The sequence below is a fragment of the Taeniopygia guttata genome, chromosome 4 (assembly GCF_048771995.1).
Source record: "Taeniopygia guttata chromosome 4, bTaeGut7.mat, whole genome shotgun sequence".
Taxonomy (NCBI): domain Eukaryota; kingdom Metazoa; phylum Chordata; class Aves; order Passeriformes; family Estrildidae; genus Taeniopygia; species Taeniopygia guttata.
In genome coordinates this window covers 40,049,940-40,066,643 of record NC_133028.1, presented here as the reverse complement: position 1 = coordinate 40,066,643, position 16,704 = coordinate 40,049,940, and the positions used below count along the sequence as shown (strand labels likewise).

The 16,704-nt window shown below is 35.2% G+C and overlaps 1 long non-coding RNA gene across 1 annotated transcript in view; it reads left to right on the top strand.

Annotated features, from left to right (window-relative positions):
- Positions 1 to 306: 306 nt before the first annotated feature.
- Positions 307 to 16,704, top strand: part of LOC140683959 (uncharacterized) — a 117,446-nt gene continuing 101,048 nt past the window's right edge. Inside the window, exons 1-2 of the long non-coding RNA XR_012055656.1 lie at positions 307 to 767; positions 2,096 to 2,152. This is a non-coding gene — a long non-coding RNA (uncharacterized lncRNA). The remainder of the gene's footprint in view (positions 768 to 2,095; positions 2,153 to 16,704) is intronic.

The window sequence follows — 16,704 nt, the reverse complement described above, 5'->3', positions numbered from 1 at the left end:
ACAGTGGGGTAACCTGTAGCTCAATTTGATTATAAGTGGGGATGAGAACCCAGCAGGTTTCTCTATGATTTGAAAGAGCCAGATAAGAAAGTACAGAAAAAAAAAATTCATTGCTGATGACTGTACCACCAGTTGCCTGTGTCTAAGAAACAACACTGAGAATACAAAACTCTCCACAGATTAATCCTTTCCCCTTGATCATGTACTCTGTTCAAGTGCAAGGTGAAACTATATAATCTGTACAATTTTTTGGCTTTTTTTTTTTTTTTTTTTTTTTTTTTTTTTTTTGTACAGACAGCCTGAAATGCTGGAAAGGAGTGATCTGGTTTCAATAAGGTAGAGTTAATTTCTTCTCAGTAGCTGTTGCAGTGCTGTGTTTTGGATTCAGAATGAGAATCATGTTAATATTACACTGGTATTTTGATTTTATTTGTTAAATCGTGTTTGTGTTAAATTAAGGGCTTTTTTCTTGTCTCATGCTCTGCCAGTGAGGAGGCACACAAAAAAACCCCAAAAAACCCCAACAAACCCCAACAAACCAACCAACAACAACAACAAAAAAAACACCCTGAAAAAAAACAGGGAGGGTAAAAAACCACCCTGAAAAAACTCTGACAGGGTACATAACTGGGACATATTACCTGAACTGATCAATGAGATATTTTCCACCACAGAATGTCATACCCGCTATACAAACAAGGGGAGTTACCTGGAAGGCGGAGCCAATCTGGATTCAGGAAGGGGAGTCTGGCATCAGTCAGAGGATGGTGAGCAATTACATTGTGCATAATTTGGATTTCTTTATCATCATTATGATTATTATTATTTACCATTAGTATTGTATTTTACATTATTTTCAATTCTTACTCTGTTCTAATCTCAACATACGAATTTTACTTTGATTCTTGTCCCCATTCCAGCAGAGTGTGGGGAAGAACTTGTGTGAACGGCTGCATGTGTTTCATTTCCAGCTGGGTTTAAATCATGACAAGGAGAGATATTTTTATCAATGCCACAGCTTTGATATTTAACTTGATTGTCTATACTGAAAGCAAGAAACCTGGTTGCCTTTCACCTTCTGCAAGGAATCTGTCTTATGAGTTCTGTGTTTTGGCAAACTTTTCTGCCTTTAACAATGCATTAAGAGGTGATATCTCATTTCCTACTTAATACTTTCAGATATGTTTGACAGTGGAAGCAGTTTATAGTACTTATTATGGGCTTGAATTATACCTTTAGCTGTACCTAGAAATCTAGATGCTTCTTTAATTAAAGTTTCTGCCAGGCTCAGAGCCAAGATTTGATTTGTATGATTAGTCTGCATCTGAGATGAATATCCTTCATGCCATGCACTTGAATGTACTGGCATGAGTTGCTTTCAATCTATTCTTTATATTCTGCAATGAATTAAGTATCCATAGGTTCAAGGAGTATCTCTACTTAACTGGAATATGCCAGAATCAACCAAGTGAATTCTGGAAAATGCCAAAATGAACCAATATGCCAGAATCAACTCGCCTGCTTCAGTGCAGATGCATGAATCTGAGCAGTCCTTGCTTTGGTTTGAAATGATATATGTAGAGAGCTTGGTCTAAGCAGAAAGTGTTCCACAGAACATTATGCTTTTTCTTCCCTTTTTAATTTTGCAATGGAAAAAGGTACTGTACTCAGGAAAATTCCACATATCAGTAAGTACTGCTGGGCCACTCTTGTAACTGTCGGTGATCAATAGCAGTTTCCCTTGGTTTGGTTTGGATTTCACAGATATGCTGACAAAAGCATTGGTTATGTAAAAAGCAGCAAGGAAAGAAAATAATGGGGGTATATTCAAATCATCAATGCGGTTGTTTAAGTTATGCAGCTCTTCCTATCCTTCCTGCACCACTGGGACTTCATTTCTCCAGATGTTCAGGATAGGAGATACCTTTTTTTTCCCTCTGAATTGCAAGAAACAATAGCCTTCTTTTCTCCAGGGTCTGCAATCTAGATCTAAGGAAACTTTTATATTATCTTCAACCTAAGATAGATTGTTCAGATTAGCCTATGTGAATATTCATCTTGTCAATGTGTAAATTTCTCTTACTTTCTGTTTCAGTGCCTAGAAAATGGAAGACTTTGAAAGGGGAATCAATATGTTTCTCAAGTATGGAAGGTAATGACCTATAAAATTGCATATAAAAATATTTGTTCTTGGTAGGATATTTTTGGGTGACTTTGGAATATTTTCTTGCCCCTCTGTGAGGTGTTGAAATGCAAAGATTGTTTTTATTTGTCATATTTCATTCACCTTGAGTAACTGCTCATATAATTAAACAGAATGAAATCCTGTGTCTGATTACATTTTGAGAATCTCATTTCATTTGGAAAATAACACTGCATTGGTTTACCCTGAGATAAATGCAAGATTAAATCCTAACAGGTGTTTCCTTAAGGGACAAGGTTTTGCAGCCTTGTTGAGTCTTCAGTCTATACACACCACTGTGTATTTCTCAGGCAGAAATAATATTTTCCTTTGCACAGTAGAGGAAATAAAGTTTTTCAAACTCTCAAGTCTGTTCTAGTGTTTTGACTACTAATCAGTGCTTTCTTTCAAAATATTTCTTTGGATTGAAGGTAGTTCAGGTATAGATGTAATTTTCAATGTAGGAGATATAGATGTCTAAATTACCTGGCAGTTTAGAAATTTTTATTTTCTTAGCATCCATTTATTAAGACTCCATTTATTAAGACTATACACAATCTTGGTCAAAATATAAGCATTACAGGGGTTAAAACATTTAAAATAAATTATTGCATGGGAATTAGATTAGATTCCATGTCAGAAGATTTATTATTGCACTTACATATTAAATGGTATTTTAGTTAGAAAGCAGTAGAAATTTCCTTGGAATCCAACACCAGTGCCACAAACAATTAACAAGCATTCTTCTTATTCCTGTAATTTACTTAATCTTGTGTATTTATCCAGAATCTGTTTTGTGAAACTTCCTAGGAAAATATTTCTGAGCAGAAGAGGGTTTTATGTGTGCTTGTGTATGTGTGTTAGGAGGAATGGGAAGAAGCTGGCGAAGGGGAGACAAGTGAAAATAGATGAGAACATGAGTATGGCTAGGGAATGCTAAAGGATCTCATATCCATTTTTGCACTGTAAATGCTACACTAGACATTGTAAAAAGCTGCTCTATCTGCAAATATTTCAGCAAATGATTCCTTGAAATCCACTGTCCTTTGCAACTCTGCCTTGTTTGTGAGCTCCTATCATTTATCATGGGAGCAGTTGTCATAGCAGGGTTATAGGCTGAGACAACCTGAGAGCCAAATGCTGCTGTTGTATGCTTCTGTGAAATTTAGCTTAGATTGTTTGCATCTGATCACAATAGAATCCATTCAACATGGAAAATAGTCTTAACAGGAAGAACTTGCTGGGAAAGGATCAACAATATATTTGTAAAACAAAGAGAAATGGATTCAGCAAATCAAGATTGTGTAGGAATTGGTGAAGGCCAGTGAAGTCTGTCAGGAATTTAATTTGCAGAGAAATTGCCATCTACAGTCCCTAGGTTTTACTGGAAAACTCATCCTGATGTATGAAAGGAGGTAAAGTCAGCAATTTTTGCTTTGCATAAAACAAGATACTTTTAAAAATTTTGCCTATCTAAGACTCAGAAAAATGTAATTCCTAGATTATAGACAGAGGTGCACTTTTGTGTTGGTTGTGTATGAGAGGAACCTATAACTTTTTAGACTGCCTCAGAATCACAGCCTCCCTGAAAGCAGACAAATTTGTCAGACAAACACTTTCAGTGTCAGTTTTTTACTAGTTGATTCAGGAGAAATTATCACATCTAGATTCAAATACTTTGTCTTAAATAAAAAGAATTAGCATAATAAATTCTTTCCTGTAATAAGATAAGTGTGCCTTTCTCCCTTCACGCTGTTACATATCTTATTTCCTCTTTGTAAATCGTTTGAGTCAACACTAGCAAATGTGCAGTGGGAAGCAAAAAAGCCCACTCGGAGTAATGTTTATTTTGCAGAGCTTCATTGATTAAATTAGAGTGAAATCTGTGCTATCCTTATTTTCTGGATGTGTGCATTTTAAGTTCACCATAAATTAGTTGCTTTAGGACCAATGAGATATTTTAGGTTACTGATATGCAGCCTGTGTCGTAAAAGGTGCACAGCAAGAGGGATCAGGGATTTTCTCCAATTCACCTCACAAGAGCTGGGAAGAAATTGCAAGCAATATTTTGATTGAGGTCCTGTTTTAAAGGACCTGTTTTAACTCTTTAAAGCTACATGATCTCACATATAAGCTGGAGGTAGTAACTAGGCCTGCTACATTCCCTAAAATGAAGAAATGGTCATTAGCTAAAAATTGTGTTTTGTGGAAAAAATAGAATATAGGAGAAAGAATAGAAGACATAAATCTAGCATATGGGTTTTTGGTCATGTAATGGCTAGAACTAGTCCAAGAGCTGGCAGTGAATAGGGTAGAAGTGAAGTAAATCAAAGAAGATGGTTGAAGTTACTACATTTGCAGTTATTTATAACCCTAGAAAATGGAAAACCTAAAAACTTGGCTGGAAACCTAGATGTATAGCTTAAGGTTTTAAGTGATGTACCTCGCCTCTGAAATAAATGTTTAGCAGCTGATATTATAGAATAAAATAATACAGGTAGGAAAAATATTTGCAACTTTTCCATGCCCAGACTCTTAGTGAACTCTTGCCGTATTAAAACTTGTTGTTGATATTGTGCAACAACATATTTGTATTCATTGCTGTATTTCCTTGCTACAGGAAAACTGGTTGTTAAACTAAAAAAATTGATATGTTCTCTACTAGGTATCAAATATTTCACTTAACTAAAACTGGAAAGTTATATATTTTCTAATATTTTTTATTAAATATAAAACTTGTCTCTTTGTAGCCAGTTTCATTTGCTTTAAAGAATAGATTCAAGAATATCTTTGTATACACATGGGACTGGTAGCTTTAAAGCATGTGGAAACCCAGGGCACTGGGAATATTTCTCTGTCTGCTCTGGGGTGTTCTGACCTCCAGTGGAGCAGTGACTTTGACCCTCATTCATGGAGAAAACTTCCAAATCCTCAAGGTGAACTAGAAACCACAAAAGTGTGAAATAGGTTGTAGAGATTGTACAGAGTAGTGTAGTATGTCACATGGGTGAGAAATTTTTGTTTTAGGATTTTTAGTATGTTATAGATGAATAGAAGATGGAGGGTACAGGGTGTTACCTTGAGTTCTTTTCTTCTTCTTCTTTCTTCTTCTTTCTTCTTCTTTTTTATTTTTTCTTATTCTTTCTTCTTATTCTTTCTTCTTCTTTCTTCTTCTTGGGTTTAGGTGGTATCTTGTAATTGGGTAGAAAAATCTGCATTACAGGTCTTTAGGGGTCAGTTATTGGGTTAGAAAGGAAAATAATTTAGGTGTCACTTCTTAATTGGGTAGCTTAGTTTTTGATTAGACTTAAAAGGCCTTGTAACAAGAGATTTTTAGCCATTTTTGTGCTGTTTTTCCTGCACACAGAGTCTGGTGCAGACAGTGTGCTGAAGTTTTGATAAGATAAAAATAAACAGAAGCTGAAGACCTAAAAAGTCCAATGTGTCTCTCGTTCCTGACACAGAACTGCTCCAGGAGGGTCGCCCCTGCCAGGGGAGCTCCCAGGGCGTTGCCCAACTTGGGCCCAGCAAACTCACAAAAGCACAGTAGCTCAATAGTATTACAAGCTTCTTAAAAGAATCTTCCATGCTTCTGTCACCTACAACCTGAGTGTTATCTGTTGTGGAGTGCTCAGTGGGAAAGGAAATTTTACTCTTCGTTGCAAAGCCCTTCATTTTTCTGACTGTAGTATCTCTCTGCAGGTAAAAAAATATTTATATGCATCATAAAGCAGAAAAACATGATTTTGTAAATCTGAAAGGATTATAAACTGAATGTCTAGCTACACTTGTTAATCATGAATTTTGAATTATTCAAAAGGGCAAGTGATCTTTCTCTATTGGCTTTAGTTTGCAGTATGGTCTTACTGACACCTGAAGCTTCCTATCTAGTAAGCACAGACTCCATGTTCAGTAGAGGTTTGGAAGAAAAGGCTCATATGAACTGTCATCCTCCTTGACCAGTTGAATTCTGGAGGGATGGAAAATGAGACAATAATTTATGTAACCAGACTTTTCTAATTGACTTTTACAGCTCTAACGTGGTAGAGGAAACAGTATAAGGCTCTTTTATCATCATTAATAGTAATAGCTCATCCTTCAGAGAAGATGGCTACAATCTAAGCCATCTGTATCTTTTCACATTGCCAAGAGAAGCCACATCCTAAACCGAGGAGGGCATATGCTCAGGAATCTCACAGGGAGAAAATCATCTGCCATTAAGTCAGTGGTGCAACTGTGAGCTTCTCCTAAATGCTATTACCTACTGATAATCACTAATTTGAATGAGCTGTTAGAGACCAAGGGGAGAGGAGACCAATATATGAGAAAAGATTTGTTAGGAAATAATGTCTCTGATTGTTCTCTTCTGTCTTTCACCATAAAACTGACAAGAAAGGTGTATGTTAAGATGAAAGTCTACTGAACATTTAGGAGGTGATTCCATTTTGCTCTGCTTTGCTCTGGTGAGACCCCACCTGGATACTGCATCCAGCTCTGAGGTTCCCAGCACAGGAAGAACACTGACCTGTTGGAGCAATTCCAGAGGAAGGCTAGCAAGGTAATTAGAGGGATGAAGTACCTCTCCTATGAAAAAAGGCTAAGGCAATGTAGATTGTTCAGTCTGGAAAAGAGGAGTCTTCAGGGTGACCTTATTGCAGTCTGAAGGGAGCCTACAAGAAAGATGGAGAGGGCCTGTAGAGATAGAACTAAGGAGAATGGCTTCCAGCTGAAAAAGAGGAGGTTTAGATTAGATATTAGAAAGAAATTATTTACTGAGAAGATGGTGAGGCTCTGGAACAGTTTGCTCAGAGGAAATATGGAAATTTTCAGTGCTAGGTTGGATGGGGCCCTGAGCAACCTGGTTAAGTGAAAGATGTCCCTGTGCACAGCAAAGGGACTAGAACTAGATGATCTTTAAGGTACCTTCCAACCCAAGCCATTCTATGATTCTATGATTTATAAACTATTTATAAAAACATCCTAGCCACATATGAAACAGAAACAGTGGTTTTTATAGTTCTAAATATATAAACTGCTTTTATTTTTTGTTTTTTGATAGGGCTTTCCCTTGTTCTTATGTCAGAAAGACATGGTCTTCTGTGATGCAAAAAATTAAAATAGGGTAAAGAAAGGGCTTTCAAAGAAGTCAGTAGACCACTGTGATCTACACAGATATTGTTGGTGGAAGATATGGCTGAAGAGAAGATGGGTATGACTTCTCAGTGGCAATGCCTTGCCACAAGTACTGGTGATGACACCTTTGCAAATTGGAGGAGGTTTCTCGTGCTTCCAGACAGGTGGAGTACACTGTCCTGTATCTAATAGAGGTACTTCTAGTAGTTTAGTTTAAAGCATTAGATTTGTGGCAGCATGAGGTTCTGTTTTGCCTAATTTTCCTTGCTGAGAAGACAGATGAATCTGAGCTCAGTATTGTGCTGCAGCTGGAGCACACTGCTGAATAAGACATCCCTGGACTCTCTGCAGGACATCACATGTGCTGTAATCTTGTATTTTCCCTTCATCAGGCCTGGGCTGAATAACTTCCCTTTCAATAACCTGCTGGGTCCTGGGAATGCATACCATTATTACTGTGTGTGTGCATGCATGTGGCGATATGAAAGTACTACTGGGTCATTCCTTTCATGGCTTGTTATAGCTAGAAATGGAAGTCAGGACAAAAGTACTGGTTCAACTGAAGCAATTTTTAATTCAAGGCAATAGCATAGATGCTCTTTATTGTAGGATGTTAAGCTTAGGTCATTGTTTTTAGCATTACATGTGCACGTCCAGGTATTGTCACATTTGTCACACACAATATCATATTTCCTTTTCTTTTTACTGAGGATAACAGAATAAGAATACAATTGGAAGACATTTTGTCACTGCTCTTAGTGCAATTTTTGAGGGCTTTTACAGTCATTCTGTAAAATTTGGAATAACAGCACTTTGGGATGCTTGGCGAAAGAATGAAATTCATTGAAATATTTGGCATTCTTATACAGCTCAAAAATGTTAACTACTCCTACAAGGAAAACATGCATGTGAGACATTTTTTTACTGTTTCTTTTCCTAGAATCCTATTTCTGCTTTCAACTCCTGGTAGTGATTTGGATCTATATTATGCTAAGCTGAGACTTTTAAGGTGAAGTCTATAACTTGGTACATAAGGTATTTGATATGCTTATAATCTTAAAAGAACTACCTATATACCAATACAAAAACTTGAAATACCAATAGCAAAATAAAGTATCATTATTTCCAAGGGAAGGTGAAACCAGTGTTTTTTTACAATGTCTAAATGAAAATAGTACCCATTACTTATGAGAATATTGTTATGGAAGTTATAAGAACACACCTCTTTACTTGAACTGTTATGTGTAGTCTCTGTCCTATAAATATACATTTTATTTGCACTATATTCTTTGTAATAAGAAAGAAGCAAACTTAACAAATTTTGCATCTTTGGGTTTGATATTCTTTTCTGTTTTTTTTTTTTAATTTGAAATGTGCATTGAAAAGACAAAAGTTGCCACAGAAAATTCCCTTTAAATTCTGACATAAAGTGAAGGAGTGTCATTCTAATCTCATAGCTCTTAATTGTCTTTAGTGGATAAAAGAGAAATGTAATTAATACCATATTTGAAATATGTGTATATAAATATACATATATAAATGCATGAAATTGCAGAAGATAGAAACCAGCCTCACTCAGAAATTGTTGGTAAAGGAGTGGGATGAAATACACTAAAAGTATTGTGCTTGGTCAAAGAATTAAGTGTCGCAGTTTAGATGAAGGAAAACAGATATGCAAGGTGGGCTAGCCAAACGTAAACAGGTTAGTGAATATATATTCTGGGAAGAAACCACAAAAAAAAATCTCCCTTAATAAACAGCTTAATTTTACTAAATATGTGATAATTCTGTCTCCTACCCTGCTTCTTCCTGCAAGCATTTCCTTCAATTTCTACCAAAAGTTATTAATTTTCCAACCTTTATCTGCTTAAGCAAAGGGGGAGGAAAGGAATTAAACCAGTAGACAAAAAATACCATTGCTTATAAGGATCTGGTTTTAGGTGGGTTTTCTGTTGGAATACCCAGTGTTTGTCAACTTCTTAAACTACAATATGTGTTTCAAGAGCCATTTTTCTCTTAATGTGCCCTGGCTATTAAATTATCTATCTGGCAACTAATTACTTATCTTTCCTACCATCTATCTAACTGTCCTAGCTAGAGAATGTACTGTATGGTGGTCTCCAAATAATTTTATTGAGGTTTTACTTTCGTTATGTCCAGTGAATGAAACACTTTTAATGGATTTTAAGAAGTTACGCAATGACTGGTTTGCACCACGTGAAAATAAAAAGCCATGTTCTAATAGTGCAAATCTGATGCATCTTCCAAAAAAGATTTATAATTTCAGCTCTGGTAACTCTCTCCCTGGGATGATTAGAAGGAATTAAATTACTGTCCTTAATTTTATTTTTTTTAAAGTGATCTTCAATGTATGTAATGTCATTGCCCTGGTTGGACAATCCACCTCAAACTAAGAAAGAGTTCATTTCTCAGATGAAGGTTAGAACATGAGAAATGTCCATAAAATATTCGGAGCCTTCCAGGAAGTGGAGCCCTAAAACTGATGTGAGAAAATGAGAATTAGCAAGTAAAGTTCCTAAGCCAGAGGCACAATAATAATTCTTAATAGAAAAAAGGACCAAATAGAATAGTTAAAACAATTTATGATACAATTGTCTATAAAAGAGCCATTAAATCTGAATGAAAAAAAACCTCAGCTTAGAAGCCTGGATTTACCCTAATAGAAGCACTAAATAATGACCTCTTCCACTGAAAAAAATATGTGAACTTTTGGAAAAAGACTAGTATTAAAATGTTATATTGCAAATCCAAATACCTATGATTTTATTCCTTAATAGTGGTATAAATCAGACATAAACCACGACAAATGACATTATCAGGAAAACAAAACAGATCATTAACAGGATAGTAACTTTTCCTTGTAAAGGACACTGGCAGTCTTTGGTACTGCTTGAACTCCAGCTGACATTGCTGCAGGAACTATTGAAAGGTTTTATGGTCAGTACCATCTCTGTTTCTAGAAGGAGATGATGTAGTCAAGTCAATTTTCCTGCTTAGCCAGCCATAAGAATATTTCCTATCCCCTCAAGCCATGTATTTTACATATGATCTGATGAAGATTTTTTTAAAACTAGTATCTGTCTTCTACCTTTGTACATAGATTTATGAATTGCAGCCTCTGAAAGGATAGAGCCATACTGCCATGCCACAAACTTAACCCAGTTATTTTTGTTCATTCAGTTCAAATCTCATGAAAAACTCTCCTTAACTTCTGGCAGGAAAAATTTTACTTAAGATTTACAAGCACATGCTAAAAATTTTAAGTCCCCAGTTGATTAAACTCTGAGTTTATATAAGTCCTTAACCCAGTTGAGGTTTTTTTTTTGTTTAGTTTTGTTTTGTTTTGTTTTTATTTTTTTTGTTGATACTGATACTTTCCCGGGATCAGGTTCCTTGTATTGAGTAAGGATGAGATCCAGTTCTTCATGATAGAGGAAAAAAAGGCCAATAAGACTGGAAGAAGACTTGCTTCATTCATGTATTTATTTAAGTATAAACATGGAAAATATAGTGACTTCTACATTTCTACAGTATGGAGTAAGAGTTTTGCTTAAATCTGAATGCAGGAGAAAATGAGTATAGTTTATTTTGTCTTCAGTGTTTCAGCAGAAAGCAGTATCTGCTGTGATAGCAATTTTGTTGTTCAGTCTTATGTGCCATTGTTGACACCTTTGTGTAGGTGGTCCTGCATTCATAATGATGATAGAATTATTTAGAGTTTTACTTTAATTATTTGTGGCTGATATCAAAATTCCTTCTCTGCAAGATACTTATTAATGTCAATCCCTATTGCACTGAGCCCTAGGATACCAAATATATATAACTCAGCAGTTATCAAAAAGTCATTTAGTGAAATATGGATCTCAAATTGCAAAATCTATCAGTGGGCAAAGGATGGGAAAGAAAATGAAGGAGAAGCCAAATTTTGTGGGGAATTGTTGCCTCTTTAAAGAAAGTAAAAACATGGTGTCAGAATTAAAATATTCAGGGGCTGGGTTTTGAGCGCAGTTCTTTTTAATTTTCATGTGTTTTTTTCCCCACTACTTTAATGACATGCAAAGACATCATAGATTTTCAAATAAACTAGCAAATATTCCTCAAGAGATAGTTTTCAATCACTGTGGACGTCAGCAAGGATTAATGGTCTAGAAAGCAGCCTGCCCCTCTAGTAACTCTCTCCACTGATCTAACCTCTCTGGAATTAATTTTTTATGGTCAGATTAGAAAGATTAAAATACAACAGAGCTGAATGTTGAGTGGTATAATCATTATAATATAAAAGAGAATATTTGGGTTCTTTTGTTCCCCTGAAACACCTATGCAAACACTGTTTTAATAGCAAATATGATAGAAGCATTCTGTCCTTTTTCTAAAAGAATTCTGTCTTCCTAATGTAGAGCCTCAGTTCATCTGAAGCAGCTCTCAGAGCTGAAAGGATTACCTCTGAATTTGCAATCTCTTTCAGAGATGGACTGGTTGTTACACAGCTGGCACTGTTATTGCACAGCCCCATTTTGGTAATCTGTAATAGCCATCTGTGCACTCTCAAAACCCTTCCAGATAAAACCCCAGCATTTCTACAGTCCAAAGGTGTATACTAATGTTTCAGGGTGGATTTAGGATGAGTTTTTAATGGGAACATAAAATTATGCTATAAGGAGAATACTGGCTTTAGAGGAATCGCTTCTATGTATTGAAAAAAAGATCCAGACCTTCACATTAACCAATTTGAGCTTTTACTGTCCAAACAAATTTTATTTTGAACTGCTAAAAATCGGCAAATTCTTATGTTGTGATGGTTTCCTAAGCCTCTTTAAAGTAGAGGCTTTATAATTTCTTATGAACTAGGACAATTCATTGGATAGTTAATTGAGCTTCAAAATATATAATTTTTAGAAGGAAAAGGAAAGTTTGATCCTCTATGTCTTTTATAAACCTTTTTCTAAATGGAGAGTGGAGTATATAATTGATAACTCTTTACCACAAGAAATTTAGTTTATTTTCATTCAGGTATAAAAGATGAGTCAGCAACAAGTAGAGAATCAGTTTACTGTTTGGAGATTTTATTTATTTTTTTTCTTTTAGCCATTATTTTCTTTCCTCAACTACAATGAATTTTAACTTTAAAAAGAAGAAGAAAAAAAAGAAGATATTTTCACAATTCTATCAAACTTTGTGTGTTTTGCCCATAGGTGAACTTTGTACTGTACACAACAAATTTCTATATCCTTTTGGCTTTTTTTTTTTTTTTTTTTTTTTTTTTTCTTTTGCAGGATAATGGTGATAAAATGGTATAAAACAGAGTTAGATGCTTGCTTCTTGTCACAAGCTAAACGTTTGAGATAGAGGACTCTGGTGTGCTACTGCTACTTAGATTCTTTTAAACACCAAAAGGTAGTGGAAATTCCATTGCAGATTTAACTTAAACAATTGCTGACCCCAATTCTGCCTAAATGATGACTTTACTTGGAGACCAAGGTCTACTTTTGTTGCTCAGATCAGCGGGTAAATCTAAAACCACGCTCCCACTGAAGGCTGTCAAAGCCAATAAAATGTTTTTAGAACATTTTTCTGCAGTGGATGATGATAGCAAGCTTTGTACAAGCAGCTTCCTCGGGGGAAGACAGTTAAAGGAGAGGGGAATTGTCCTTGCCCCTATCCTATGTTTTACTACCTCTTTGTCTCAGGCTATTTCAGCACAATAGCAGATTCTGCAGGGTGACAGCAGGATAATGTGGAAAATATGAGGTGTTTTACAGCCTTCTACTCTTGCTCATAAGGAAGAATTTGGGTTTTTTTTCCTCCAGACAGGAGGAAATGTGTTGTTACCTGATGAAGCTGCTGTTTTCAGTGTGCTCTTTTCTGCATCTTCAGAATAGCAGGCCTTGAAGAAGACTTTCCATATGTCATGCAAAGGAACAGCCCAGTCTATTTGTATCTGAGTAGTGGCTTGTTTTTAAGTATCAGTTGATTTCCAGAAATTCAGTAGTTCAGAAAGTAAAATATGATTGCTATCTGTATGAAGTAGTCATGAATTCTTTTTGTGCTTTTTTTATGTCTTTTCACACAGTAGTGAACCCAGAGAAGTTTGTTTTGGTGCTGTTGTTCATCATATTGTGACAGTGTATCATGCATGTATGTTTGCTTCTATGGCTGAAGAGCCAAATCTGTACACATCAGAGAAGTGACAGCAAGGATTTTAATATTCATATCTACTTCTGTTTTCAGAAGTGTAACAAAGACCTATTCTTAAAATTCTCTTTTCTTGCAGCTTGACCATAAACCCAGAAAAAATATTGGCTGCTAAAGATTTAATTGCCAATAGAAACTAATGAATCTGTTTTCTGAGCACAGAGAATGTAATTCTTGGGAAAATATTTACTATTTTTTTTTTTTTTAAGAGTGAGGGAATGAAAATGAGCCATGGAACAGTTCTCAGAGAGGTGTGGTTATAGAGCCTACACCATGCTGCTACAGGAAAATAAAGGTGTTTTCTCACAGTCATGTAGAACTTTATGTAATTTACTTAATTACATAATAAAACAGACAGTGTTTTCAGAGTAGACATCCCATATAGCCATAAACCATATTGGAAGCTCAGGTCAGGGAAAGTCTCAAAGGTGTCTGAATAGTCTGATTTCTATGAAAACTCTGATCCTGCCATTAACCCTGTCACACTCCCAAATAATGTGACGTTGTAAAAGCCTTTCTTCCAATCATAATAACTATGTTAGAGTGATAGTAACTTTCTGTGCAGTAATAAAAAAATCTTGTTTAATTTATTGTTTAATCAGTCATTATGAAATGTCATTTATTTTAATCCCTCTAAAAGATAATCCTGTTTAAGGATTGAAACAGGATTTGAATAATATTCAGAGAGAGAAGTGACATTTCTATTTTACCATATAGTATTTGTTGCAACTCATATTATACTATTTAAGAACCAAAATTTAAAAGTGACTGCCTATTCTGGTTTGCTTGATTATAGATCTTTATTTGAAATGAATAGAAAATGAAATAGAGAATGAAATTTAATGGATGAAAATTTATTTGCAATACACATATTCATTAAGATTTCTGTATCAAAAGATTTGTGGTCCATAGATTCAGTAAGAAGCTAGGAAAAATAAATCACTCTGTTTTCAGAACATTTTGATTTTACTGTTCTGGGAATTATCAGCCTTATGTATAGGTAGTATTCAATTTGATTTATATAATGATTCTACAAAGAATGTTTTACAGTGCAATAAAATCATAGAGCTTAACACTAAGGTGACCTTCATCTGAAATATGCATATGAAAATACTGAGTTCATGTAAGGATAACCATTATTATTTTTTAGCTACATTAAATAATAATTTCCATTTATACAGCAGATATTGCTGATCTGCCCCAATAACTTACCCAATAGGTTATCATCTATCTTGGTGGTAAAATAAAAAATCTAAACCATGCAATGATTGTCATACGACTTTAATGATTTGATGAATCAATATTGAAACAGCTGAGAAAAAATTTTCCTGTCACTCAGATTGTCCTTCCAAAACTGCTAAGTTCTTTTTGTTTCACTGTATTTTGCAATTTCATCTAATTTTTTGCTGCCCTTTTTGGGCATGTTTGGGAATAAATATATTTATCTGATTTTTTTACACCACTACACAGCAGCAAAATTTATGATAATCATTAAAACTGAGAATTCCACTGTTATTCACTCTTCATTCATAAAATAATAAGTCATGAAAAAGAATTTTGTTGGGGAACTAGAGCATAAATCTTTAGATCTGGTGGTGTAGAGATCAGGAAAAATGTGACAAAAGTCAATACTGTTATGTGACAAAATGAGTCCGAACAAAGAAAAGAGAAAAAAAAAAGTTGAGAAGTAGCATGATGATTGGGAAAAAAAAATCTAAAAAGGGAGAAAAATTTATAATAGAGTTGGGCACCTTCTCAAATATTTCCTCTGGAGCAACACTGCTCTGAGTATCCCTTTATCTTTTCCTGTGCTCTGAATGCACTATGTATTGTTGTGGGAACACTCTTCAACTTACCCTGAGGCAAATTACACAGGCTGGATAAACTTCCTATTTTTGACTTTTATGCTTTATTATTTGGAAATGCAAGGATCAGTTGCTACTTTTATTTGCATAGGCAAAAAGTTAATATTCTCTCATTTAGAGAAAATATATCTACAGATGTCCCTTCCAACCCTAACCATACTGTGATTCCGTACTTATGATGTAATAGGCAATACTTTGATGAAGTCTGTGTTTTCCCCCTTTGGAAGATGCTGATGGATTGACCCTAGAAATAAGGCCTGTCAATTAATTTTTTGTAGTGTCTTTTATTTCTAACAAGCCTTTCAACGTGGGAAGATGCTGCACACTTTTTCAAAAATACGCTCACTTTTTAATGGAGACTGTAAGCAGAATCATAGTATTTTTCTCCAATTTAGTGAGTGAATCAAAACATTTTATATTGCTAAAGTATGATTTTTTAAATCTCTATTCTTTCAGAGTCCTATTTTCACTTAGAGTGGGAATTCATGTTTCTATACCTCTGACCCTTTCTTTCTGATTCTTTTATTCTTTGTGCTTTTACTCTTTGTGCTAGTTTTCTTACAATGTAATAGTAGCTTTCTGGTTTCATTGCATTGATTATAAGAAGATGTCATCATTTCAGATACAAAGTAACTTTTATCAATTATGCTGTAGGGGCACTCACCTTGACTCACCATATACGAAGAATCTTTGTTTAGAATTTAACATGAAGATGCTGGGAATGTTTGCCGTATTAAAAAAAAAAAAAAAAAAAAAAAGACCAAACTACCCACAAACAAAAAAACCCTCAAAACACTGAAAAAATTATTTTTTAAAGTAACTGAAGTTGGTTGTCAGTGGTTGTCAGGGCAAATTCCTAGGCAGCTCCTAGTCAGCATGTTGCAAATCATTGGTCAACACGTAAGATCATATGGAAGCTTGTTAGCACTACCTGTACCACACATGTAGTGTAGCATCTACACTGGGGATCCAGCAGAAGGAGAGCCCTGGTGTTCTGCTTCTGGGCAGGAGGTTGATTCTTAGAAATGATAGAAATTTAACCTATTTGTGCAGCATGGATTTATCAGCAACGAGCCTTGCTTCCAGGTTTCCATTTCTCTCATTCTTTTCCCTCCTCTGCAAGTACACATGAATTTACAATATAGTTCACAGATGGCTTTCTAGCAAAAGCCTCCTTTGTGAATAAGACAAGCAAGGACTTGTTTGTGCAGGGCACAAGGTACAGGAGTAAGAGGAGGCAGCTGTTTAAATAATGTAGGGTAGAGAAGGTCTCTTAAGCAGTCTAAATATTAATATAGGACCAATTACAAA